We start from the raw sequence: 10,000 nt of genomic DNA on the forward strand, positions 1-10,000 counted from the left end.
CCCCCCTTCCCGCCGTTGCCTCTTGCCGTTACCCCCGCCCCCCCCCGCTGCCGGTTTGCGCGGAGCGCCCCCGCCTGCCGTTGCCTCTCGCCGCGGCCACCACCGCCCCCTCCACACCCCCGGGCCCCCGTTACCGGTTTGCGCGGAGCCCCCCCTCCCGACGTTGCCTCTTGCCGCTGCTGCCACCCCCAGCTCCCCACACCCCCCCGGCTCCCGTTAGCGGTTTGCGCGGAGCCCCCCCTTCCCGCCGTTGCCTCTTGCCGCTACCCCCCGCCCCCCCCCCCCGCTGCCGGTTTGCGCGGAGCCCCCCCGCCTGCCGTTGCCTCTTGCCGCGGCCGCCACCGCCCCCCCCCACACCCCCCGGCCCCCGTTACCGGTTTGCGCGGAGCCCCCCCTCCCGACGTTGCCTCTTGCCGCTGCTGCCACCCCCAGCTCCCCACACCCCCCGGCTCCCGTTAGCGGTTTGCGCGGAGCCCCCCCTTCCCCCCTTCGCGGGCTGCCGCTTCCCTCCCGGGCTGCCCGGCTGCTCTCTAACCCCTGCGACCGAGGCGGCGCTGTTAGGGCGGCCGTGCCGGTGCCCCTTGCCGCAGCTAGCCTCTCGCCGCTGCCCCTCCCGTCCGTCGTCCCCCGTCCCCAAAAACTTGCTGCTCTCCACGCTGGAGCCTGCACGGGGGAGGTTGCGCTCCGCTCCTCCGGCCCTAAAGCCGCCCTCGCCCGCCCCCCCGGCTTGCCGCTTGGCTCGGCTGCCCGCCCGCCCGCTAATCCCCCCAACGCCCCCACCCCAAAAACACCCCAGCCCTACCGCATGCCGCTCCCCCTCTCCCCGCTCTCGCTGACCGCTGCCACCCCCCCCCCACCCCTCCCCCCCGAAACAAACCCCCCAGCCCTACCGCATGCCGCTCCCCCTCTCTCCCTAGCCTGCCCCCCCCGCCGTCGCTTGCTGCCGCCGCCGCCGCCGCCGCCGCCGCCGCCGCCGGGACCCGCCTCGGTCTGGTGGCGCGCGCTCGGAGATCCCCGGCTACCCGTCCGTCCGTCCCTCCCTCCCGCCCCGCCCCGGGGGAGGGCCCGGGGCAGCGCGGGCAGGCGGGGAGCAAAAAAAGGCGCGGGCGCCAAAAAACGTCGGGGTCCCGGGGTGGCGGAGGGGGGCGGCGGCGGGGGCGGCGGCGGGTACACGGCGCCGGGTCCAGGGCGCCGGGTCCAGCCCGTCCCGGGGCGGGGACAGGTGGTGTCGTCCGTCCCCGCCCCCGTAACCTGCTCTGAAGCATCCGCTTCCCGCCGCGGTTCGCCCTCCACCCCCCCGCCGCACACGCAGCTGCCGCTTCCCGCCGCCTCTGCCCCCCGCCCCGGGATCAACCACCCGCCGGGTCCAGCCGGTCCCGGTCCCGGGAACCTGCTCCCGGGGCCAGCCGGAGCCACGCCCCCTCCTCTGACGCTTCCAGCTGCCGCCTCCCCTCCCACCCCCCAAACTCACACTGGCCCTCGCCGGCCCGCCCACCCGCCTACCTGCTTGCCCGCCGCCGCTGGGTGGCGTGCCGGACACTCTCGCACACAGGTACACAGACAGGGACACAGGGACACAGGCACTCAGGCACACAGGGACACAGGGACACAGGGACACAAGGACACAGGGACACAGGCACTCAGGCACTCAGGCACTCAGGGACACAGGGACACAGGGACACAGGCACTCAGGCACTCAGGGACACAGGGACACAGGGACACAGGGACACAGGGACACAGGGACACAGGCACTCAGGCACACAGGGACACAGGTGGCGGGCCGGAGGCCTCTCTCCACTGTGTGGCAGGGGTCCAAGAGCCACCCCAGCCCAACCCAGAGGGTCTTTTGCACCTCTCTAGAGGCCACCCAGAGACCCCAGGCCGCAGCAGAAGCCTCCCCCGCATGCTCTGCAGGCTTCCGACCCACCCCAGGCCGCACCAGAAGCCTCCCCCGCAAGCTCTGCAGGCTTCCGACCCACCCCAGGCCGCAGCAGAAGCCTCTCCCGCACGCTCTGCAGGCTTCTCAGCCACCCCAGGCCGCAGCAGAAGCCTCTCCCGCACGCTCTGCAGGCTTCTCAGCCACCCCAGGCCGCACCAGAAGCCTCCCCCGCACGCTCTGCAGGCTTCTCAGCCACCCCAGGCCGCACCAGAAGCCTCTCCCGCACGCTCTTCAGGCTTCTCAGCCACCCCAGGCCGCACCAGAAGCCTCCCCCGCACGCTCTGCAGGCTTCTCAGCCACCCCAGGCCGCACCAGAAGCCTCCCCCGCACGCTCTGCAGGCTTCTCAGCCACCCCAGGCCGCACCAGAAGCCTCCCCCGCACGCTCTGCAGGCTTCCCACCCACCCCAGGCCGCAGCAGAAGCCTCTCCCGCACGCCCTGCAGGCTTCTCAGCCACCCCAGGCCGCAGCAGAAGCCTCTCCCGCACGCTCTGCAGGCTTCTCAGCCACCCCAGGCCGCAGCAGAAGCCTCTCCCGCACGCTCTTCAGGCTTCTCAGCCACCCCAGGCCGCAGCAGAAGCCTCTCCCGCACGCTCTGCAGGCTTCTCAGCCACCCCAGGCCGCACCAGAAGCCTCTCCCGCACGCTCTGCAGGCTTCTCAGCCACCCCAGGCCGCACCAGAAGCCTCTCCCGCACGCTCTGCAGGCTTCTCAGCCACCCCAGGCCGCAGCAGAAGCCTCTCCCGCACGCTCTGCAGGCTTCTCAGCCACCCCAGGCCCCAACAGAAGCCTCTCCCGCACGCTCTGCAGGCTTCCGACCCACCCCAGGCCGCAGCAGAAGCCTCTCCCGCACGCTCTGCAGGCTTCCGTCCCACCCCAGGCCGCAGCAGAAGCCTCCCCCGCACGCTCTGCAGGCTTCTCAGCCACCCCAGGCCGCACCAGAAGCCTCCCCCGCACGCTCTGCAGGCTTCTCAGCCACCCCAGGCCGCAGCAGAAGCCTCCCCCGCACGCTCTGCAGGCTTCTCAGCCACCCCAGGCCGCAGCAGAAGCCTCCCCCGCACGCTCTGCAGGCTTCTCAGCCACCCCAGGCCGCAGCAGAAGCCTCTCCCGCACGCTCTGCAGGCTTCTCAGCCACCCCAGGCCCCAACAGAAGCCTCTCCCGCACGCTCTGCAGGCTTCCGACCCACCCCAGGCCGCAGCAGAAGCCTCTCCCGCACGCTCTGCAGGCTTCCGTCCCACCCCAGGCCGCAGCAGAAGCCTCCCCCGCACGCTCTGCAGGCTTCTCAGCCACCCCAGGCCGCACCAGAAGCCTCCCCCGCACGCTCTGCAGGCTTCTCAGCCACCCCAGGCCGCAGCAGAAGCCTCCCCCGCACGCTCTGCAGGCTTCTCAGCCACCCCAGGCCGCAGCAGAAGCCTCCCCCGCACGCTCTGCAGGCTTCTCAGCCACCCCAGGCCCCAACAGAAGCCTCTCCCGCACGCTCTGCAGGCCTCCGACCCACCCCAGGCCGCACCAGAAGCCTCCCCCGCACGCTCTGTAGGCTTCTGACCCACCCCAGGCCCCAACAGAAGCCTCCCCCGCACGCTCTGCAGGCTTCTCAGCCACCCCAGGCCGCAGCAGAAGCCTCTCCCGCACGCTCTGCAGGCTTCTCAGCCACCCCAGGCCGCAGCAGAAGCCTCTCCCGCACGCTCTGCAGGCTTCTCAGCCACCCCAGGCCGCAGCAGAAGCCTCTCCCGCACGCTCTGCAGGCTTCTCAGCCACCCCAGGCCGCACCAGAAGCCTCTCCCGCACGCTCTGCAGGCTTCCGACCCACCCCAGGCCGCACCAGAAGCCTCCCCCGCACGCTCTGCAGGCTTCTCCGCCACCACAGGCCGCACCAGAGGATCTTTTGCACCTCTCTGGACGCCACCCAGAGACTCCAGGCCGCACCAGAGGCCCCCCCCCCAACCATTTACAGGCTGCAGTGCCAGCCTAGGCCCCGCTGGCAGCCTCCCTTGTCTGCTTTGGAAGGCCTCCCATCCACTCCAGACCTGCCTGGAGGCCTCCCTCGACTGCTCCCGGGGCCCTCGAAGCCACCCTAGGCCTTTCTGGAGGACCTGCTCGACCGCTCGGGCGGCTTCTGACGCACCCTCGGCCATCCGGCGCCCAGCAGCTCCCAGGGCCAGGCACCGGCCTCCCCCTCCGGCCGCCCCTGGGGCCGGGGGTGGCTCGGACTCGGCGCCCCCCAACGTGTCGTCCCGTCCCCCCCCCGCCCCGCACCGCCGAACATTCGCTGCAGCCGAGGGCTTGCCGCTCGACGCCTACCCCACCCGCCCAGCCCCCCGCTGCGGCCCGGCGCTGCCCCGGCCGCTGCGCCCCGCCTCTCCTCGCTCCCCCCACCCGGCAACCGGCCGCCGGGCACGGCAAGTCCCAGGGCAGGGAACAGGTGCTGCCGGGACCCCGTGCTGGCTGCCGGCTTCCCGGGGCTGCCCCGGGCACGGACAGGTCGCCCCCCCGCCCCGGCGAATGTTCACCGAACCGGCTGCCGGCTGCCTTCGAGCACCCCCCGCCCTCCGCCACTATCGTCCCCCCCCGCCCCCCCTCCGCCTCCGCTGCCGCTTCTCCCCGCACCGCCTCCACTGCCTCCCCCCGCCGCCAGCGAACGAGTCGCCGGATCCGTAGGGTGCCGGGAGCCCGAACGGCGAGCGGCTCCGGCTGCTGCCGGGACCGCGGGGCTTCGAGCCGGTCCGGCCGCGGCCGGGATCCGGGGCCGGACGATGGCTTCCCGGGCCGGTCCCGGTCGCCTCCCGGGTGACGTTCACCGAAGCGGCTGACGGCTGTCTTCGAGCCCCCCCCCCCCCTCCGCCTCCGCGGCCGCTTCTGCCCGCACCCCCTCCACTGCCTCCCCCCGCCGCCCGCGAACGAGTCGCCGGATCTGTAGGGTGCCGGGAGCACGAACGGCGAGCGGCTCCGGCTGCTGCCGGGACCGCGGGGATTCGAGCCGGTCCGGCCGCGGCCGGGACCCCGTGCCGGAAGCCGGCATCCCGGGACGGCCCCGGGACGGCCCCGGTCGCCGGCCGGGTGACGTTCAGCGAAGCGGCTGCCGGCTGTCTTCGAGCCCCCCCCCCTCCGCCTCCGCTGCCGCTTCTGCCCGCACCCCCTCCACTGCCTCCCCCCGCCGCCGGCGAACGAGTCGGCGGATCCGTAGGGTGCCGGGAGCCCGAACGGCGAGCGGCTCCGGCTGCTGCCGGGACCGCGGGGATTCGAGCCGCTCCGGCCGCGGCCGGGACCCCGTGCCGGAAGCCGGCATCCCGGGACGGCCCCGGGACGGCCCCGGTCGCCGGCCGGGTGACGTTCAGCGAAGCGGCTGCCGCCAGTCTTTGGGCCTCCCCCGTGCCGGGGCCGCGGGGATTCGAGCCGGTCCGGCCGCGGCCGGGATCCCGGGCCGGACGATGGCTTCCCGGGCCGGTCCCGGTCGCCTCCCGGGTGACGTTCACCGAAGCGGCTGCCGGCTGTCTTCGAGCCCCCCCCCCCCCTCCGCCTCCGCTGCCGCTTCTGCCCGCACCCCCTCCACTGCCTCCCCCCGCCGCCCGCGAACGAGTCGCCGGATCTGTAGGGTGCCGGGAGCCCGAACGGCGAGCGGCTCCGGCTGCTGCCGGGACCGCGGGGATTCGAGCCGGTCCGGCCGCGGCCGGGACCCCGTGCCGGAAGCCGGCATCCCCGGACAGCCCCGGGACGGCCCCGGTCGCCGGCCGGGTGACGTTCACCGAAGCGGCTGCCGGCTGTCTTCGAGCCCCCCCCCCTCCGCCTCCGCTGCCGCTTCTGCCCGCACCCCCTCCACTGCCTCCCCCCGCCGCCCGCGAACGAGTCGCCGGATCTGTAGGGTGCCGGGAGCCCGAACGGCGAGCGGCTCCGGCTGCTGCCGGGACCGCGGGGATTCGAGCCGGTCCGGCCGCGGCCGGGACCCCGTGCCGGAAGCCGGCATCCCCGGACAGCCCCGGGACGGCCCCGGTCGCCGGCCGGGTGACGTTCACCGAAGCGGCTGCCGGCTGTCTTCGAGCCCCCCCCCCCCTCCGCCTCCGCTGCCGCTTCTGCCCGCACCCCCTCCACTGCCTCCCCCCGCCGCCGGCGAACGAGTCGGCGGATCCGTAGGGTGCCGGGAGCCCGAACGGCGAGCGGCTCCGGCTGCTGCCGGGACCGCGGGGATTCGAGCCGGTCCGGCCGCGGCCGGGACCCCGTGCCGGAAGCCGGCATCCCGGGACGGCCCCGGGACGGCCCCGGTCGCCGGCCGGGTGACGTTCAGCGAAGCGGCTGCCGCCAGTCTTTGGGCCTCCCCCGTGCCGGGGCCGCGGGGCTTCGAGCCGGTCCGGCCGCGGCCGGGATCCGGGGCCGGACGATGGCTTCCCGGGCCGGTCCCGGTCGCCTCCCGGGTGACGTTCACCGAAGCGGCTGACGGCTGTCTTCGAGCCCCCCCCCCCCCTCCGCCTCCGCGGCCGCTTCTGCCCGCACCCCCTCCACTGCCTCCCCCCGCCGCCCGCGAACGAGTCGCCGGATCTGTAGGGTGCCGGGAGCCCGAACGGCGAGCGGCTCCGGCTGCTGCCGGGACCGCGGGGATTCGAGCCGGTCCGGCCGCGGCCGGGACCCCGTGCCGGAAGCCGGCATCCCCGGACAGCCCCGGGACGGCCCCGGTCGCCGGCCGGGTGACGTTCACCGAAGCGGCTGCCGGCTGTCTTCGAGCCCCCCCCCCCCCTCCGCCTCCGCTGCCGCTTCTGCCCGCACCCCCTCCACTGCCTCCCCCCGCCGCCGGCGAACGAGTCGGCGGATCCGTAGGGTGCCGGGAGCCCGAACGGCGAGCGGCTCCGGCTGCTGCCGGGACCGCGGGGCTTCGAGCCGCTCCGGCCGCGGCCGGGACCCCCGTGCCGGAAGCCGGCATCCCGGGACGGCCCCGGGACGGCCCCGGTCGCCGGCCGGGTGACGTTCACCGAAGCGGCTGCCGGCTGTCTTCGAGCCCCCCCCCCCCTCCGCCTCCGCTGCCGCTTCTCCCCGCACCCCCTCCACTGCCTCCCCCCGCCGCCGGCGAACGAGTAGGCGGATCCATACCGTCCCGAGAGCCCGAGGCGGCGGCACCCAGTGCGGGTCCGGCCGAGGCCGGGACCCCGTGCCTGTCGCAGGCTTCCCGGGACGGCCCCGGAACGGCCGCGGTCGCCGGCCGGGTGACGTTCTCCGAAGCGGCTGCCGGCTGTCTTCGAGCCCCCCCCCCCCCTCCGCCTCCGCTGCCGCTTCTGCCCGCACCTCCTTCACTGCCTCCCCCCGCCGCCGGCGAACGAGTCGGCGGATCCGTAGGGTGCCGGGAGCCCGAACGGCGAGCGGCTCCGGCTGCTGCCGGGACCGCGGGGATTCGAGCCGCTCCGGCCGCGGCCGGGACCCCGTGCCGGATGCCGGCATCCCGGGACGGCCCCGGGACGGCCCCGGTCGCCGGCCGGGTGACGTTCAGCGAAGCGGCTGCCGCCAGTCTTTGGGCCTCCCCCGTGCCGGGGCCGCGGGGCTTCGAGTCGGTCCGGCCGCGGCTGGGACCCCCGTGCCTGTCGCAGGCTTCCCGGGACGGCCCCGGAACGGCCGCGGTCGCCGGCCGGGTGACGTTCACCGAGGCGACTGCCGGCTGTCTTCGAGCCCCCCCCCCCCCTGCCGGAGCCGCGGGGATACGAGCCGGTCCGGCCGCGGCCGGGACCCCGTGCCGGAAGCCGGCATCCCGGGACGGCCCCGGGACGGCCCCGATCGCCTCCTGGGTGACGTTCACCGAAGCGGCTGCCGGCTGTCTTCGAGCCCCCCCCCCCTCCGCCTCCGCTGCCGCTTCTCCCCGCACCCCCTCCACTGCCTCCCCCCGCCGCCCGCGAACGAGTCGCCGGATCTGTAGGGGGCCGGGAGCCCGAGGCGGCGAGCGGCTCCGGCTGCTGCCGGGACCGCGAGGCTTCGAGCCGGTCCGGCCGCGGCCGGGATCTCGTGCCGAACGTCGTCTTCCCGGGACGGTCCCGGGAGGGCCCCAGTCTCCTCCCGGGTGACGTTCACCGAAGCGGCTGCCGGCTGTCTTCGAGCCCCCACCCCTGCCGTGGCCGCGGGGATTCGCCCCGGTCCGGCAGCTGACGGTTCCCTGTGTCGGACGCCGGCTTCCCGGGACTGCCCCGGGACAGCCCCGGTCGCCTCCCGGGTGACGTTCACCGAAGCTGCTGCCGCCTGTCTTTGTCCCCCCCCCCCCGTGCTCTCCCTCAGGCGGGAGGTAGACGTGCTCTCCCTCGGCGAGTAGACGTGCTCTCTCTCGGCGAGTAGACGTGCTCTCCCTCGGCGAGTAGACGTGCTCTCCCTCGGCGAGTAGACGTGCTCTCCCTCGGCGAGTAGACGTGCTCTCCCTGGGCGAGTAGACGTGCTCTCCCTGGGCGAGTAGACGTGCTCTCCCTCGGCGAGTAGACGTGCTCTCCCTCGGCGAGTAGACGTGCTCTCCCTGGGCGAGTAGACGTGCTCTCCCTGGGCGAGTAGACGTGCTCTCCCTGGGCGAGTAGACGTGCTCTCCCTGGGCGAGTAGACGTGCTCTCCCTGGGCGAGTAGACGTGCTCTCCCTGGGCGAGTAGACGTGCTCTCCCTGGGCGAGTAGACGTGCTCTCCCTGGGCGAGTAGACGTGCTCTCCCTGGGCGAGTAGACGTGCTCTCCCTGGGCGAGTAGACGTGCTCTCCCTCGGCGAGTAGACGTGCTCTCCCTCGGCGAGTAGACGTGCTCTCCCTCGGCGAGTAGACGTGCTCTCCCTCGGCGAGTAGACGTGCTCTCCCTCGGCGAGTAGACGTGCTCTCCCTCGGCGAGTAGACGTGCTCTCCGCGGAGATCGCGCTTGTCGCCAAGGGGTCGCTGTTGCGCTCTGCCTCCGCCTACGTCATCGTACAAGCCGGCGTGATTTCTGCGACCTGCCGCTGGGCGGAGGTCGGCTGGTTGTGCGCTCGCGGAGCTGACGGCCCTCCAGTTCCGTATATGAGGGAACAAGCGACGCCGAGCACTCCCAGGGCAGCGCTGCCGAGCGGCTGCTCCAAGCCACCCGCCAGGCGGCTGGGCAGGGGTCCGTCTGGCTTCTCGGTGGCTTTCGCCCGGGTCAGAGAGGGGACCCGCGGGGCCGAACAAAGGCGCGGCGGTTTGGAGCGGCCGCTGGCGCACCCTCAGCGGTGTTGGATGGGTTTCGCTCGTCCGTGAGCCGGAGCCCAGCCCGGGCTCGGCAACGAAAGCGGGGAAAAGAAAAAAAGTTGACGAGTGGCTGGCGCCGGCCACTGCCGAAGTGTGGAACCCCCGAAGCGAAGTTTGCCCGGTGGGGCACGGGGGCAGAGAAAGCCGGGGAGACGTGGTGCCGGCGTCGGTCCCACCAAGAATGGAAAGCAAGCCCGTCCAGGCACGGCGAGAGAGAGCCCGGTAAGGGGCAGAGAGAGTTCCCAGCACTGGACCCTCTTCACGGGGGTTCCCCCCCATGGCCAAAGCCGCAGCCCGCGGGGGCACGGCATCTAAGGGAAAAGCCAGCGGCGGTGACTGGCCACTCGTATGCTATGGAGCCCGGCATGGGGGGAGGAGGGCAAGCCGGTGCCCCAGCACGGCTTCCTCCTGGCTCCAGAGGGGCGCCCCGTGATGGAGATGTAACTCGGTGCAGCTTGAGGGAAAATGCAAGCCCACATTTCGGGGAGGCAGAGGTGCCCTGTGAGCCGGTGCGGCCCGGTGCAGCTTGCCCCCCCCCCCATCTCTGGAGGGCGCCCCGTTTGCTCCTCCGGCGTGTTGCCCGCACGCCGAGCCCCGTGCCTGCTGGCTGCTGCCGAGGGCGGTGGCGGGTGCGCGTGGCTGTGTCTGTCCCAGAAGAGCGAGGCCGTGGGGCCTCCGCTGGCTTCCTTTCCTTCTGTCCTTGTTGATCGATGAGGCCTTTCGGGTCGCGTCGGAAAGGGCCCCCGGCCGGCAGGGCAAGGGCGGTCTTCCTTTCCACTTCGCTTCCCGTCGCGTGTGAGGTGTCGTCCTCGTTCCCCCAGCCCCGAGCGGCTCGAGCGGGGGGGAGCCGTGGCGTTAGCGGCCCG

This window comes from Melanerpes formicivorus, unplaced genomic scaffold (genome assembly GCF_026170545.1).
Source record: "Melanerpes formicivorus ecotype bairdi unplaced genomic scaffold, bMelFor1.0.p_v2 SCAF_262, whole genome shotgun sequence".
Lineage (NCBI taxonomy): Eukaryota > Metazoa > Chordata > Aves > Piciformes > Picidae > Melanerpes > Melanerpes formicivorus.